The sequence below is a fragment of the Heptranchias perlo genome, chromosome 20, assembly GCF_035084215.1.
Source record: "Heptranchias perlo isolate sHepPer1 chromosome 20, sHepPer1.hap1, whole genome shotgun sequence".
NCBI classification, from domain to species: Eukaryota; Metazoa; Chordata; class Chondrichthyes; order Hexanchiformes; family Hexanchidae; genus Heptranchias; species Heptranchias perlo.
The window spans coordinates 52889386-52904255 of record NC_090344.1 but is presented as its reverse complement, the minus strand read 5'-3'; the positions used below and the strand labels follow the sequence as shown (position 1 = coordinate 52904255).

The 14870-nt window shown below is 49.7% G+C and overlaps 1 protein-coding gene across 5 annotated transcripts in view; it reads left to right on the top strand.

Annotated features, from left to right (window-relative positions):
- Nucleotides 1-14870, top strand: part of dmtn (dematin actin binding protein) — an 89466-nt gene that overhangs the window by 22562 nt on the left and 52034 nt on the right. For 2 of the 5 annotated variants that reach the window (XM_068001405.1, XM_068001404.1), the window contains exon 1: nucleotides 6604-6929. The exons of 1 other annotated variant lie outside the window; for it this stretch is intronic. The gene's annotated coding sequence lies outside the window, so the exon portion shown is untranslated. Of the gene's footprint in view, nucleotides 1-6603; nucleotides 6930-9418; nucleotides 9582-14870 lie in introns of those variants that run through there. 2 more of the 5 variants (XM_068001403.1, XM_068001406.1) reach the window with 2 other exon arrangements.

Sequence of the window (14870 nt, the reverse complement as noted above, 5' to 3'; positions counted from 1 at the left end):
AATCAAGGACAGTCAGCATGGATTTGCTAAGGGAAGCTCGTGTCTGACTAACTTGATTGAATTTTTTGAGCAGGTAACAAGGAGGGATGATGAGGGTAACGTGTTTGATGTAGTGTATGTGGATTTTGACAAGGTCCCACGTGGCAGACTGGCCAAAAAAGTAAAAGCCCATGGGAAAGTGGCTCGTTGGATCCAAAATTTGTTCAGTGGTAGGAAGCATAGCGTAATGGTTGACGAGTGTTTTTGCAACTAGAAAGCTGTTTCCATTGTGGTCCCGCAAGGCTCAGTACTAGGTCCATTGCTTTTTGTGGTATATATTAATGATTTGGACTTGAATGTGGGGGGCTTGATCAAGAAGTTTGCAGATGATACAAAAATTGGCCGTGTGGTTGATAGTGAGGAAGAAAGCTGTAGACTGCAGGAGGATATCAATGGACTGGTTAGATGGGCAGAAAAGTGGCAAATGGAATTCAATCCAGAGAAGTGTGAGGTGATGCATTTGGGGAGGGCAAACAAGGCAAGGGAATACACAATAAATGGGAGGATACTGAGAGGTGTAGAGGAACAAAGGGACCTTGGAGTGCATGACCACAGATCCCTGAAGGTAGCAGGACAGGTCGATAAGGTGGTTAAAAAGGCATACGGGATACTTTCCTTTATTAGCCAAAGCATGAAATATAAGAGCAGGGAGGTTATGCTCGAACTGTATAAAACATTGGTTGGGCCTCAGCTTGAGTACTGCGTATAGTTCCGGTCACCACATTACAGGAAAGATGTGATTGCACGGGATGGTACAGAGGAGATATACGAGGATGTTGCCAGGGCTGGAGAATATTAGCTTCAAGAAAAGATTGGATAGGCTGAGCTTGTTTTCTTTGAAACAAAGGAGGCTGAGGGGAGATTTAACTGAGGTATATAAAATAATGACGGGACTAGATAGGTCCTTCCTATCCGCTCTATTTCCCTTAGCAGAGGGGCCAGTGACCAGGGAGGCATCGATTTAAAGAAATTGGTAGAAGGATTAGAGGGGAGCTGAGGAGAATTTTTTTCACCCAGAGGGTGGTGGGGGTCTGGAACTCACTGCCTGAAAGGGTGGTAGAGGCAGAAACCCTCAACTCATTTAAAAAGTACTTGGATGTGCACGTGAAGTGCCGTGACCTACAGGGCTTACGGACCCAGTGCTGGAAAGTGGGATTAAGCTAGATAGCTCTTCTTCGGCCAGCACGGGCACGATGGGCCGAATAGGCTCCTGTGTTGTAACTTTCTATGATCCTATGAAACATCGGCATAGACCAGTTGGGCCAAATGGCCTGTTCTGTGCTGTCAATTCTATGTAACTATCTTTTTAAGATGGTTGAACCATCAGTTACTGAAGCAAACCTAAGATTATCTGGTCATGATCTTATTGCTATTTTATGGGACTTTGTGCGCAAATTGACTGCTGCATTTCATAAATTACAACAGTGACTACACTTCAAAAGTACTCCATTGGGTGTAAATCACTTTGGGACATCCTGCGGTTGTGAAAGGCACTATATAAATGCAAGTCTTTCTTTCTCTCTGACTGGAAGTTTAAGTTTGTAATTAAAAATAATGTACATTTTGTTTCTGTCTCTGGCTGATTCAGTTATCGAAAGCTTTCAGAACTTCAGATATATTATTGCTATTGTATGACTAGAAAGTGCCCAAGATTTAAAATACAGCACTGATTTATATAATTCTCTGTTAAACTGTGTTCTTCAGAATTATATCCTGGGCACCGTGCTTAAGTCCAAAAGGGAAATCTTTTAAAAGTTGGTTTGCACAGTCATGATGCTTTCTGCATTGGAACGCCAGATTGGACGAAAGAGATGGTTTGAAAATGTCCTGTGTGTGACTGGGGATAGGATGGGACAGGGTGTCACAGTACAGGGCACTGTGACCCCGCGAGATACACTTCAATACATGGCTGTTTTTGAAGGTGCTGATTCAGAGTACATCCATTCTCAATCTTGCTCACCAGTAGACATAAGCTCACAGCATCAAACACGTTCATTCTCTTGAGTAGTGAAACAACTTTGACATACCGAGGATGTTTTTAATGAAAGAAATGTGGGAATGAAAGAATATTGTCAAGGTTTTGTATTAGTGTGAGTCTCCCCACCAAAAAAAGAATGATAATTCCGATTTTGAAGCAGAAATGGGTCAGTAAGAGTGGCTCTGATCTGCAGGCTGAAGTATTCCAGGTTAGTTTGATTGAATATTCAATGCCTCAGTGTTGTTCTGTGGTTAAGGTGCCGTGTTTTGATAGATTGCCAAGACTTCCTGCAGTGGTCCAGGGGACAGGGTCAGTGTCACATGGGTGTCAGCAAATCAGGCAAAATTATTGCTTTCACAGGAATGTGCAACTAAAGAACAATAAATAGGTAGTGGCTCACTAGAATTATTTTAGAATTTGCTATAAGTTTAAGAGAAACAATGATTTAACCAAATTGTCTACAGCTTAGCTGCTCTGAGACTGGGCAGGGTGTGAGGTGAGTGTTGCCTTTAACACTCCCCATGTAGTGCAGCTTGGTGCTGGGGCCGTATTTCCGGCTAGCCTTCCCAGAGCTGTGGCAGGTCCGGTACCCGGAGTTGAGGATGGTTGAGTGGGGAGTAATCAGTCATGGACCAGCTGATCCAGGAGTTGTTCCTGGTGTATCATGGTGTCTGTATAATCGACCAAGTGCTGTTCAATAGGTTTTTCTGTACAACCTTTTTGAATCTGAACACTGTGTTCATGTTTTAAAGTAACCCAAAGTTTGTGAAAAAAGATCTGTCGTCTGTTAGACCAAAGGTATCACATTTACTGCAACAATGCTTCTTTATGCAGCTTGTTCTGACGCAGCATTACTTGCTAAATCAAACACGGAGTGAAGTTAACTTTATAACCCTCGCCCTCTTACAAAATCATGAACAACTTTAGATAAATGTAAGGAATCTTACAACACCAGGTTATAGTCCAACAAATTTATTTTAAAATAAATTTGTTGGACTATAACCTGGTGTTGTAAGATTCCTTACATTTGTCCACCCCAGTCCATCACCGGCATCTCCACATCATGGCAACTTTAGATAACCAATTGAAAGCTGGGGCCTTTTTTGAGAGAGCTGAGTGCAGACTCCCAGTAGCCTGATGTTATTGTAGTGAATGTAGAGAGCACTGGATATGCTCCTCCTACATCAAACCCCGACTCCTTTGTCTTTCATTTAAACATTCATGATAGATTGAACCTTTTGAGATTATTATGATTAATATGATTTCTTGTGGTCCTGGCCATTGTCCTTGATTGATTCCTGCTTTGTTTTGGTCGTTTAGCACAGTCTCAATAAGCGAGGACTGTAACAGCCCACCCAGATCAGGAAGTCTCAGGTTTAATCCAGGGTCTGTGTTGCTGGGTGACTTTCATTGTCAACAGTTTAAATGCTTTTGTTTTTCCTATTTTTTCTAAACTAGATTGTGCAAATTGGATAAACCACTTGTGCTTGAACAGTGTTGGATTCAGTTACCAGGAATGCCGCAGCGAGTTTTATAGTGTAATTTGGGGAAATGTTAATCAGCTGGAGGTCAAGACTCAATTCTACAATGTTCATTGAGAGATAGTGACACAAATTCATCAGCTGTCTCACTCTTGAAACAGACATTTTCTCCATATTTCTGTCACTCAACTAACAGATCACTTGACTGAGATCATCTATACCTGAAAATGGAGTCGTTTATAATGTCGAGATTTAAATAAACTCCTGGTTGTGGTTTGCTTAGATTGATTTCTGATAGTGTTCCGAATCCAGTCTTAGTTTGGCTCAGTGGTAGTGAGAGGCTGTGTGTCCACCAGATGCTCCCACTGAGCCTATAATCTGTGTCACTGAGGACTGCACTGGAGTTTGCAGGCATTGGATGGCAGATACTGACTGCAGTACACACAACCTGCTATCTGTAACTGTTATCCTGAGCCTGCACTCCTCTCTAGACGCGGACAGAAGTACAAACCCAGAGCCTGCATTCCTCCCTGACCAGGGACAGAAGTACAGACAGAAGGAGAGGAGTAGGCCATATGGCCCTTGAGCCTGCTCTGCCATTCAATAAGATCATGGCTGATCTTCGACCTCAACTCCATTTTCCCACCCGATCCCATATCCCTTGATTCCCTTAGAGTCCAAAAATCTATCAATCTCATTCTTGAATGTACTCAATGACTGAGCATCCACAGCCCTTTGGAGTAGAGCATTCCAAGGATTCACAACCCTCTGAGCGAAGAAATTCTTCCTCATCTCAGTCCTAAATGACCAACTCCTTATCCTGAGACTATGCCCGCTAGCTCTAGACTCTCCAGCCAGGGGAAACAATCTCCCAGCATCTACCCTGTCAAGCCCTCTCAGAATCTTACATGTTTCAATGAGATCACCTCTCATTCTTCTCAACTCCAGAGAGTATAGGCCCATTCTACTCAATCTCTCCTCATAGCAAAACCTTCTCCTCCCAGGAATCAATCTAGTGAACCTTTGTTGCACCGCCTCTAAGGTAAGTATATCCTTCCTTTAGGTAAGGAGACCAAAATTGTACACAGTACTCCAGGTGAGGTGTCACTAAAGCCCTGCACAATTGCAGCAAGATTTCATTGTCTTGTACTCCAACCCCCTTGCAATAAAGGCCAACTTACCATTTGCCTTCCTAATTGCTTGCTGTACTTGTATGTTAACTTTTTGTTTCTTGTACGAGGACCCCAAATCCCTCTGAACACCAACATTTAATAGTTTCTCACCATTTAAAAAATGTTCTGTTTTTCTATTTTTCCCACCAAAGTGAGTAACCTCACATTTCCCCACATTACACTCCATCTGCCATCTTCTTGCCCACTCACTTAACCCATCTGTATCCCTTTGCAGACTCTGTCCTCCTCACAGCTTACTTTCCCACCTAGCTTTGTATCATCAGCAAACTTGGATACATTACACTCGGTCCCTTCATCTAAGTCATTAATATAGATTGTAAGTAGCTGAGGCCCAAGCACTGATACTTGCAGCACCCCACCAGTTACAGCCTGCCAACCTGAAAATGACCCGTTTATTCCTATTCTCTGTTTTCTGTCCTAAAACCAATCCTCTATCTTTTTTTTTATTCGTTCACGGGATGTGGGCGTCGCTGGCAAGGCCAGCATTCGGGATGTGGGCGTCGCTGGCAAGGCCAGCATTTATTGCCCATCCCTAATTGCCCTCGAGAAGGTGGTGGTGAGCCGCCTTCTTGAACCGCTGCAGTCCGTGTGGTGACGGTTCTCCCACAGTGCTGTTAGGAAGGGAGTTCCAGGATTTTGACCCAGCGACAATGAAGGAACGGCGATATATTTCCAAGTCGGGATGGTGTGTGACTTGGAGGGGAACGTGCAGGTGGTGTTGTTCCCATGTGCCTGCTGCCCTTGTCCTTCAAGGTGATAGAGGTCGTGGGTTTGGGAGGTGCTGTCGAAGAAGCCTTGGCGAGTTGCTGCAGTGCATCCTGTGGATGGTGCACACTGCAGCCACAGTGCGCCGGTGGTGAAGGGAGTGAATGTTTAGGGTGGTGGATGGGGTGCCAATCAAGCGGGCTGCTTTCTCCTGGATGGTGTCGAGCTTCTTGAGTGTTGTTGGAGCTCCACTCATCCAAGCAAGTGGAGAGTATTCTATCACATTCCTGACTTGTGCCTTGTAGATGGTGGAAAGGCTTTGGGGAGTCAGGAGGTGAGTCACTCACTGCAGAATACCCAGCCTCTGACCTGCTCTTGTAGCCACTGTATTTATGTGGCTGGTCCAGTTAAGTTTCTGGTCAATGGTGACCCCCAGGATGTTGATGGTGGGGGATTCGGCAATGGTAATGCCGTTGAATGTCAAGGGGAGGTGGTCATTGTCTGGCACTTGTCTGGCGCGAATGTTACTTGCCACTTATCAGCCCAAGCCTGGATGTTGTCCAGGTCTTGCTGCAAGTGGGCACGGACTGCTTCATTATTTGAGGGGTTGCGAATGGAACTGAACACTGTCAAAAAGGAACTGATTAAATACAGGCACGATGGGCTGAATGGCCGCCTCCTGTGCTGTAAGATTCTTGGATTGGAGATTGAACCTGGTCTATATGTGGCTTCTTGTGACACTACGTGCTTCTTTTACCCACTAAACACGTGGATCCTCCTAATAGATATTGGAGATTAAAAACTGGAAATTTGAAATGATTAGACATTGCCAGAAACCCACAGCAGGTCAGTCAGCATCAGAAAGAGGATGACTTGGGTGGGACTATTGAACAAGTCTGGGGAAGGGTCCCACAAGCCACCTTGCTCCTTCAGACACTGACTGACCTGCTGTGCAGTTTGTGTTTGTATTAGTGATGAAATGAAGAATTTCTGATGTCACAAGCAGCTGAATTAGAAATCATCCAGCCAAGGCAGATAGGAGTCGCTGGATAGCAGCTTGGCAGTGTCCTGTGAGGCGTGTAGGATTTACAGTACAAGCGCAGCACTCTGCAATGCTGCTGCTGCTTGTGAAACACACGGGGTTTTATCCACTTGAGCTGATTGGATAAACAGTTTGTGGATTGAGCAGACCTTTTTACTGATTTCTGCTCTCTCGGGAAGCTGCTGGCTGCCAGAGAGATACATATGCAGACCTATGAGACCGGAGTTGCCATGGTGACGGGACCAGCAGGCCCAGGGTGGTGGCAGTCTTGTTTTTCTCAGATAAGGCCTTACAGTTAGGGTGGGGATTCACCGCACAAGTCACCAACAGAAAGAATTATCTTACAAACCTCTTTTTCCGTGAATTGCCATCTCCTCAAATGTCAGTTGCCTGCACATCCCAGAGGAGCTGTGAGCTGGGAATTACAAGGAGATCATTGGTGCCACTGTATAAAGTTAGCGTTAATCAATATAAGGAAACTGGTATAAACTGTAAGTATCTATAAAATGTTTATTTCTGAAGTATATAGGTTATAAAAATTATTAAGAGGGGAAGATCGCTGTCACTGCCTTATTCAGATCTCCTCCCGACCAGGAGACCTGGTGCAGTGGGCCTCGGAACTGTCATAGAATCTTACAGCACAGGAGGAGGGCCTTCGTGTCTATGCCGGCTCTTTAAACGAGCTATCCAATTAGTCCCACTCCCCTGACCTTTCCCCATAGCCCGGCAAATTTTTCCCCTTCAATGTTGTTGTGGATTTGCATAAACCCTGAGGAGATATATTTAACAATATCTTTTCCTGCACCCATCCTGGACTGATGTTTCCTTTTTTGATGTTTTTTTCAAAAAGGCTGTTGTCTTCCAGATCTGGTGATGCCGCACTCCATGTCCAACCTGTGGGCAGGGCACTGCTCTGAGGCGTTTGCCAGCCCTGGCTATCTCCCGGGCAGCCTCTCACACACAAAAGCAGCATGTGATTATACCCTCTTCAATTTCACTTCCCTCCTGGTCGGCAGGTGCCTAACGCCACTCAGTACGGTGTCTCATCGTAAGGCAAAGATTTGAAACTCATGTTAAAAAGGTGGCTAATGTTGTTCGCTTCAACCCTCCAATCATTGGACTATGAATGCACTGCGCTGCTGCCAGACTGCCATAAAAACACAACTGGGTCACTGCCGTCCTTCAGGGAAAGGAACCTGTCATCCCCACCTGGTCTGGGCCTACACGTGACTCCAGTCCCACACTACATGATTGACTCGTAATGCCCTTTAAAGTAACCTAGCTAACCGCCCAGCTGTAAACAAAGCCTATAAAATAGCATCCACCATCACCACCACCATCTCAGGGCAACTAGGGATGGGGAATAAATGAGACCTGGCCAGCGTTGCCCACATCCTGAGAACAAATTTAAAAAACTCAAATTGTTCGAGTGCGGAACTCAAGGAACTTTCTTTCTGAGAGTCCCTGGAGCAATTTGTAGTAAGCTGTGAGTGAAACCAGTTGTTGCTGTATATATGAGGGCCCCACTCCTGTACTGTAATTGGAGACAGGTGAGGAATTGCAGGACACATCTTCATTTCCAGTCATTTATGGAATAAACTGTGAAAGAATTATTCTACAGCCAGGGCAGTTGGAAGTAAAGCATCACACCAATTAACCAAAAAAACTGTGTTTATAAAGCTCCTTTTAAATTAACAAAATTTGTCAAAGCAGCAACATAAGCAGATACCAAGTAGTGGTGGAAAGAGTTAGGATTGGTCAAAGAGGCAAGGCCTTAGGAGGGCCATGAAGGAGAGCTGAGAGGGTTTAGGGGATGCGTTCCAGAGTGTGGGACCAAGACTGCTGAGGCTTTGCAATCCAAGATGGAGCAGAGAGAGAAGGGATGGAGAGGAGGCCAGAATCAGGAGAGAGAAGGGCACACAGGGCAGGATGGGATTGCAGTAGGAGGAAGGGGCAAAACTGGGGAGGACCTGTAGACGGGGACAGGGATTCTGAGTTTGATCCATGGAGAAGGGGCTGAGGGAGCCAATAGATATTTACCACAATAGTGACAGGTTAGTGGAATAGATTGTGGGAGGTGGAGTTTTGGAGGAGTTACAGTTTACTATGGAGCAATGTATCAGCCATGGCTCAGTGGTTAGCACTCTCGCCTCTGGTTCACAAGTGCCAGTGCCAGTGCCGAGGGAGCGCTGCCCTGTCGGAGGGCCAGTGCCGAGGGAGCGCTGCCCTGTCGGAGGGCCGGTGCCGAGGGAGCGCTGCCCTGTCGGAGGGCCGGTGCCGAGGGGGCGCTGCCCTGTCGGAGGGCCGGTGCCGAGGGGGCGCTGCCCTGTCGGAGGGCCGGTGCCGAGGGGGCGCTGCCCTGTCGGAGGGCCGGTGCCGAGGGGGCGCTGCCCTGTCGGAGGGCCGGTGCCGAGGGGGCGCTGCCCTGTCGGAGGGCCGGTGCCGAGGGGGCGCTGCCCTGTCGGAGGGCCGGTGCCGAGGGGGCGCTGCCCTGTCGGAGGGCCGGTGCCGAGGGGGCGCTGCCCTGTCGGAGGGCCGGTGCCGAGGGGGCGCTGCCCTGTCGGAGGGCCGGTGCCGAGGGGGCGCTGCCCTGTCGGAGGGCCGGTGCCGAGGGGGCGCTGCCCTGTCGGAGGGCCGGTGCCGAGGGGGCGCTGCCCTGTCGGAGGGCCGGTGCCGAGGGGGCGCTGCCCTGTCGGAGGGCCGGTGCCGAGGGGGCGCTGCCCTGTCGGAGGGCCGGTGCCGAGGGGGCGCTGCCCTGTCGGAGGGCCGGTGCCGAGGGGGCGCTGCCCTGTCGGAGGGCCGGTGCCGAGGGGGCGCTGCCCTGTCGGAGGGCCGGTGCCGAGGGGGCGCTGCCCTGTCGGAGGGCCGGTGCCGAGGGGGCGCTGCCCTGTCGGAGGGCCGGTGCCGAGGGGGCGCTGCCCTGTCGGAGATGCCGTCTTTCAGATCAGACATTAAACGAAGGCCCTGTCTGCCCCCTCAGGTGGATGTAAAAGATCCCATGGCCACTATTTGAAGAAGAGCCAGGAGTTCTCCCAGGTGTCGTGGCCAATATTTATCCTTTAATCAACACCTAAAACAGATGATCTGGTCATTATCAAGTTGCTGTTTATGTTCACTCCTGCTCCCCCCGAGTACATTTTCATGTAAGTATTTTTTTAAACTTACAACCTTGGTGGTGGTCTCCAGCAGTCCCTCCAAGGACCATCGGTTGGGCCGCAGGTTGACTTGGTTATCCTGAACGCTGGCTGTCTCAGGGCAGCCCAATTTCGGGAAGGGGTCCTGAAAGAGGCGTTAGGCCCCTTATTTGCATATGCCTGTTTCAGGCACGGGCCCTGGACGCCGATACGTCAGCCTTTACCACCATGGCGGGCGGTACACATCTGGCTCGGAATGTGTGCACACTCTCTGTCCGCCATATTCGGCACTTGTGCTTCCGTTTTATGCCTGTAAAATGGGTGTGGCATCAACTAATTTCTAGGCTACCGTGTTTAAACTATCGGCAGTGTAGAAGGAAAATCATTTCCATTGATTTATTTTGAGTTAATGAGAGAATGTTTTAGCAAAATGTAGTGCATGCAGGTGTCAGCAAAACGCACTCAGCCAGAGAGAGGGACAAACAATGGGCAGGAATATCCTGTGCTAGAGTCCAGCAGTTCAACACAATGTAACGTGACTGGAACGTACAATGGTGGGGGGGATCATCCCTGCCATTCTCTAAGCCTGTTAATAATGAAAAGATCTAGCAAAGCAATAACTGAGGGGGATGGGCAGTGTTTATCTGTCACATGAATTGCACAGCGTGCATCATTCCAAAAGCAGCTCTCCAGAACGTTGCTGCATTTTCACAGCAGATAGTGCTTACTATAAAGGCACCTGAGTAGAATAGGCCTATATTCTCTGAAGTTTAGAAGAATGAGAGGTGATCTCATTGAAACATAAGAACATAAGAACATAAGAAATTGGAGCAGGAGTAGGCCAATCGGCCCCTCGAGCCTGCTCCGCCATTCAATAAGATCATGGCTGATCTGATCCCAACCACAAATCTAAAGAACACAAGAAGTCGGAGCAGGACCCGGCCACATAGCCCCTGGGCCCTCTCCGCCACCCACAGGGCATTGACCGATCCGAACTCAGCTTCATGTCCAATTTCCTGCCCGCTCCCCATAACCCCTAATTCCCTTCACTTCTAGGAAACTGTCTATTTCTGTTTTAAATTTATCTAATGATGTAGCTTCCACAGCTTCCTGGGGCAGCAAATTCCACAGACCTACCACCCTCTGAGTGAAGAAGTTTCTCCTCATCTCAGTTTTGAAAGAGCAGCCCCTTATTCTAAGATTATGCCCCCTAGTTCTAGTTTCACCCATCTTTGGGAACATCCTGACTGCATCCACCCGATCAAGACCCTTCACAATCTTATATGTTTCAATAAGATCGCCTCTCATTCTTCTGAACTCCAATGAGTAGAGTCCCAATCTACTCAACCTCTCCTCATATGTCCGCCCCCTCATCCCCGGGATTAACCGAGTGAACCTTCTTTGTACTGCCTCGAGAGCAAGTATGTCTTTTCTTAAGTATGGAGACCAAAACTGCATGCAGTATTCCAGGTGCGGTCTCACCAATACCTTATATAACTGCAGCAATACCTCCTTGTTTTTATATTCTATCCCCCTAGCAATAAAAGCCAACATTCCGTTGGCTTTCTTGATCACCTGCTGCACCTGCATACCAACTTTTTGATTTTCTTGCACTAGAACCCCCAGATCCCTTTGTACTGCAGTACTTTCCAGTCTCTCGCCATTAAGAAAATAACTTGCTCTCTGATTTTTCCTGCCAAAATGCATAACCTCACATTTTCCAATATTATATTGCATCTGCCAAATCTCCGCCCACTCACCCAGCCTGTCTATATCCCCTTGCAGGTTTTTTATGTCCTCCTCACTCTCTACTTTCCCTCCCATCTTTGTATCATCTGCAAATTTTGATATGTTGCACTCGGTCCCCTCCTCCAAATCGTTAATATAGATTGTAAAGAGTTGGGGACCCAGCACCGACCCCTGTGGAACACCACTGGTTACTGGTTGCCAGTCCGAAAATGAACCATTTATCCCAACTCTCTGCTTCCTGTTCGATAACCAATCCTCCACCCATGCCAGAATATTACCCCCAATCCCGTGATTTTTTATCTTAAGTAATAATCTTTTATGTGGCACCTTGTCGAATGCCTTCTGGAAGTCTAAATACACTATGTCCACTGGTTCCCCTTTATCCACCCTATACGTTATATCTTCGAAGAACTCAAGCAAATTTGTCAGACATGACTTCCCCTTCATAAAGCCATGCTGACTTTGTCCTATTAAATTATGCTTATCTAAATGTTCCGTTACTGTCTCCTTAATAATAGACTCCAAAATTTTACCCACCACAGATGTTAAGCTAACTGGCCTATAATTTCCAGCCTTCTGCCTACTACCCTTTTTAAATAACGGTGTTACATTAGCAGTTTTCCAATCTGCCGGGACCTCTCCTGAGTCCAGGGAATTTTGGAAAACTATCACCAAAGCATCCACAATCCCTACTGCCACTTCCCTCAAGACCCTAGGATGGAAGCCATCAGGTCCAGGGGATTTATCCGCCTTGAGTCCCATTATTTTACTGAGTACCATCTCCTGAGTGATTTTAATCGTATTTAGCTCCTCCCCCCCGAGAGTCCCCTGTTTGTCCAGTGTTGGGATATTCTTAGTGTTCTCTACTGTAAAGACTGAAACAAAATATTTGTTCAGCATTTTTGCCATCTCCATGTTTCCCACCATTAATTTCCCGGTCTCATCCTCTAAGGGACCGACGTTTGCCTTAGCCACCCTTTTTCTTTAGCCACCCTTTTTCTTTTTATATAACTATAGAAACTCTTGCTATCTGTTTTTATATTTTTTGCTAATTTCTTTTCATAATCTAACTTCCCTTTCTTAATCAATCCTTTAGTTACTTTTTGCTGTCTTTTGAAGAATTCCCAATCTTCTATCCTCCCACTAAGTTTGGCTACCTTATATGTCCTTGTTTTTAGTCGGATACTATCCTTGATTTCTTTACTTAGCCACGGATGGCTGTCATTTCTTTTACACCCTTTTTTCCTCAGTGGAATATATTTATTTTGAAAGTTGTAAAATAACTCCCTAAATGAACACCACTGCTCATGTACCGTCTTACCCTTTAATCTATTTTCCCAGTCCACTTTAATCAATTCTGCTCTCATACCATCATAGTCTCCTTTATTCAAGCTCAGTACGCTTGTTTGAGAATCAACCTTCTCACCCTCTAAGATTCTGAGGGGGCTTGACAGGGTAGATGCAGAGAGGCTGTTTCCCCTGGCTGGAGAGTCTAGACCTAGGGGTCATAGTCTCAGGATAAGGGGTCGGCCATTTAGGACTGAGATGAGGAGGAATTTCTTCACTCAGAGGGTTGTGAATCTTTGGAATTCTCTACCCCAGAGGCTGTGGATGCTGAGTCATTGAATATATTCAAGACTGAGATTGATAGATTTTTGGAGTCTAAGGCAATTAAGGGATATGGGGATCAGGCGGGAAAGTGGAGTTGAGGTTGAAGATCAGCCATTATCTGATTGAATGGCGGAGCAGGCTCGAGGGGCTGTATGGCCTACTCCTGCTCCTATTTCTTATGTTCTTATGTTCACTCTGGGCCCTTGGCACTACTCACTGTACATTGACAATGGAGAGCTGTTACAATTAGAGGCCTTCTCTTTCAATTCTGATCTCTTCACTTCCTGCTTCTGATCGTTCCATGATTTGCTTTTTCCTCTCCCATGTGCATTATTTCAGCGATTTTTGTTTCCTCAGTTAGTGCACAATTTACTCACCAACGTCCAGTTGAGTGTGTAACGTGGCCACGGGATCTGGCTCAAGTCACTCTTCAACCAGCTGCTACTAGGTGTGAGAGTTCTCTCAACCTCCGAACTTTTCTCCCTCTCTCCATTCACACCGGGAAGTGACTGGCTTCTGTTCACTGTCACTCATTAGCTTTATGGCTGAGGTAGGGAATTCGATGTGTGGAGGAACTGTAGGGATTGCACTGCTCTCCCTGTCACCTGCTTATTTACTTAAAGTTCACCTCACTCACTGGGGTCAGTACCGGCCCACCGACGGCGCAGCGCTCCCTCGGCACCGGCCCTCCGACGGCGCAGCGCTCCCTCGGCACCGGCCCTCCGACGGCGCAGCGCTCCCTCGGCACCGGCCCTCCGACGGCGCAGCGCTCCCTCGGCACCGGCCCTCCGACGGCGCAGCGCTCCCTCGGCACCGGCCCTCCGACGGCGCAGCGCTCCCTCGGCACCGGCCCTCCGACGGCGCAGCGCTCCCTCGGCACCGGCCCTCCGACGGCGCAGCGCTCCCTCGGCACCGGCCCTCCGACGGCGCAGCGCTCCCTCGGCACCGGCCCTCCGACGGCGCAGCGCTCCCTCGGCACCGGCCCTCCGACGGCGCAGCGCTCCCTCGGCACCGGCCCTCCGACGGCGCAGCGCTCCCTCGGCACCGGCCCTCCGACGGCGCAGCGCTCCCTCGGCACCGGCCCTCCGACGGCGCAGCGCTCCCTCGGCACCGGCCCTCCGACGGCGCAGCGCTCCCTCGGCACCGGCCCTCCGACGGCGCAGCGCTCCCTCGGCACCGGCCCTCCGACGGCGCAGCGCTCCCTCGGCACCGGCCCTCCGACGGCGCAGCGCTCCCTCGGCACCGGCCCTCCGACGGCGCAGCGCTCCCTCGGCACCGGCCCTCCGACGGCGCAGCGCTCCCTCGGCACCGGCCCTCCGACGGCGCAGCGCTCCCTCGGCACCGGCCCTCCGACGGCGCAGCGCTCCCTCGGCACCGGCCCTCCGACGGCGCAGCGCTCCCTCGGCACCGGCCCTCCGACGGCGCAGCGCTCCCTCGGCACCGGCCCTCCGACGGCGCAGCGCTCCCTCGGCACCGGCCCTCCGACGGCGCAGCGCTCCCTCGGCACCGGCCCTCCGACGGCGCAGCGCTCCCTCGGCACCGGCCCTCCGACGGCGCAGCGCTCCCTCGGCACCGGCCCTCCGACGGCGCAGCGCTCCCTCGGCACCGGCCCTCCGACGGCGCAGCGCTCCCTCGGCACCGGCCCTCCGACGGCGCAGCGCTCCCTCGGCACCGGCCCTCCGACGGCGCAGCGCTCCCTCGGCACCGGCCCTCCGACGGCGCAGCGCTCCCTCGGCACCGGCCCTCCGACGGCGCAGCGCTCCCTCGGCACCGGCCCTCCGACGGCGCAGCGCTCCCTCGGCACCGGCCCTCCGACGGCGCAGCGCTCCCTCCGTACTGCACTGGAGTGTCAGCCTAGATTTTGTGCTCAGGTCTCTGGAGTGGGACTTGAACCCACGACCTTCTGACTTAAAGGTGAAAGTGTGACCACTGAGCCAA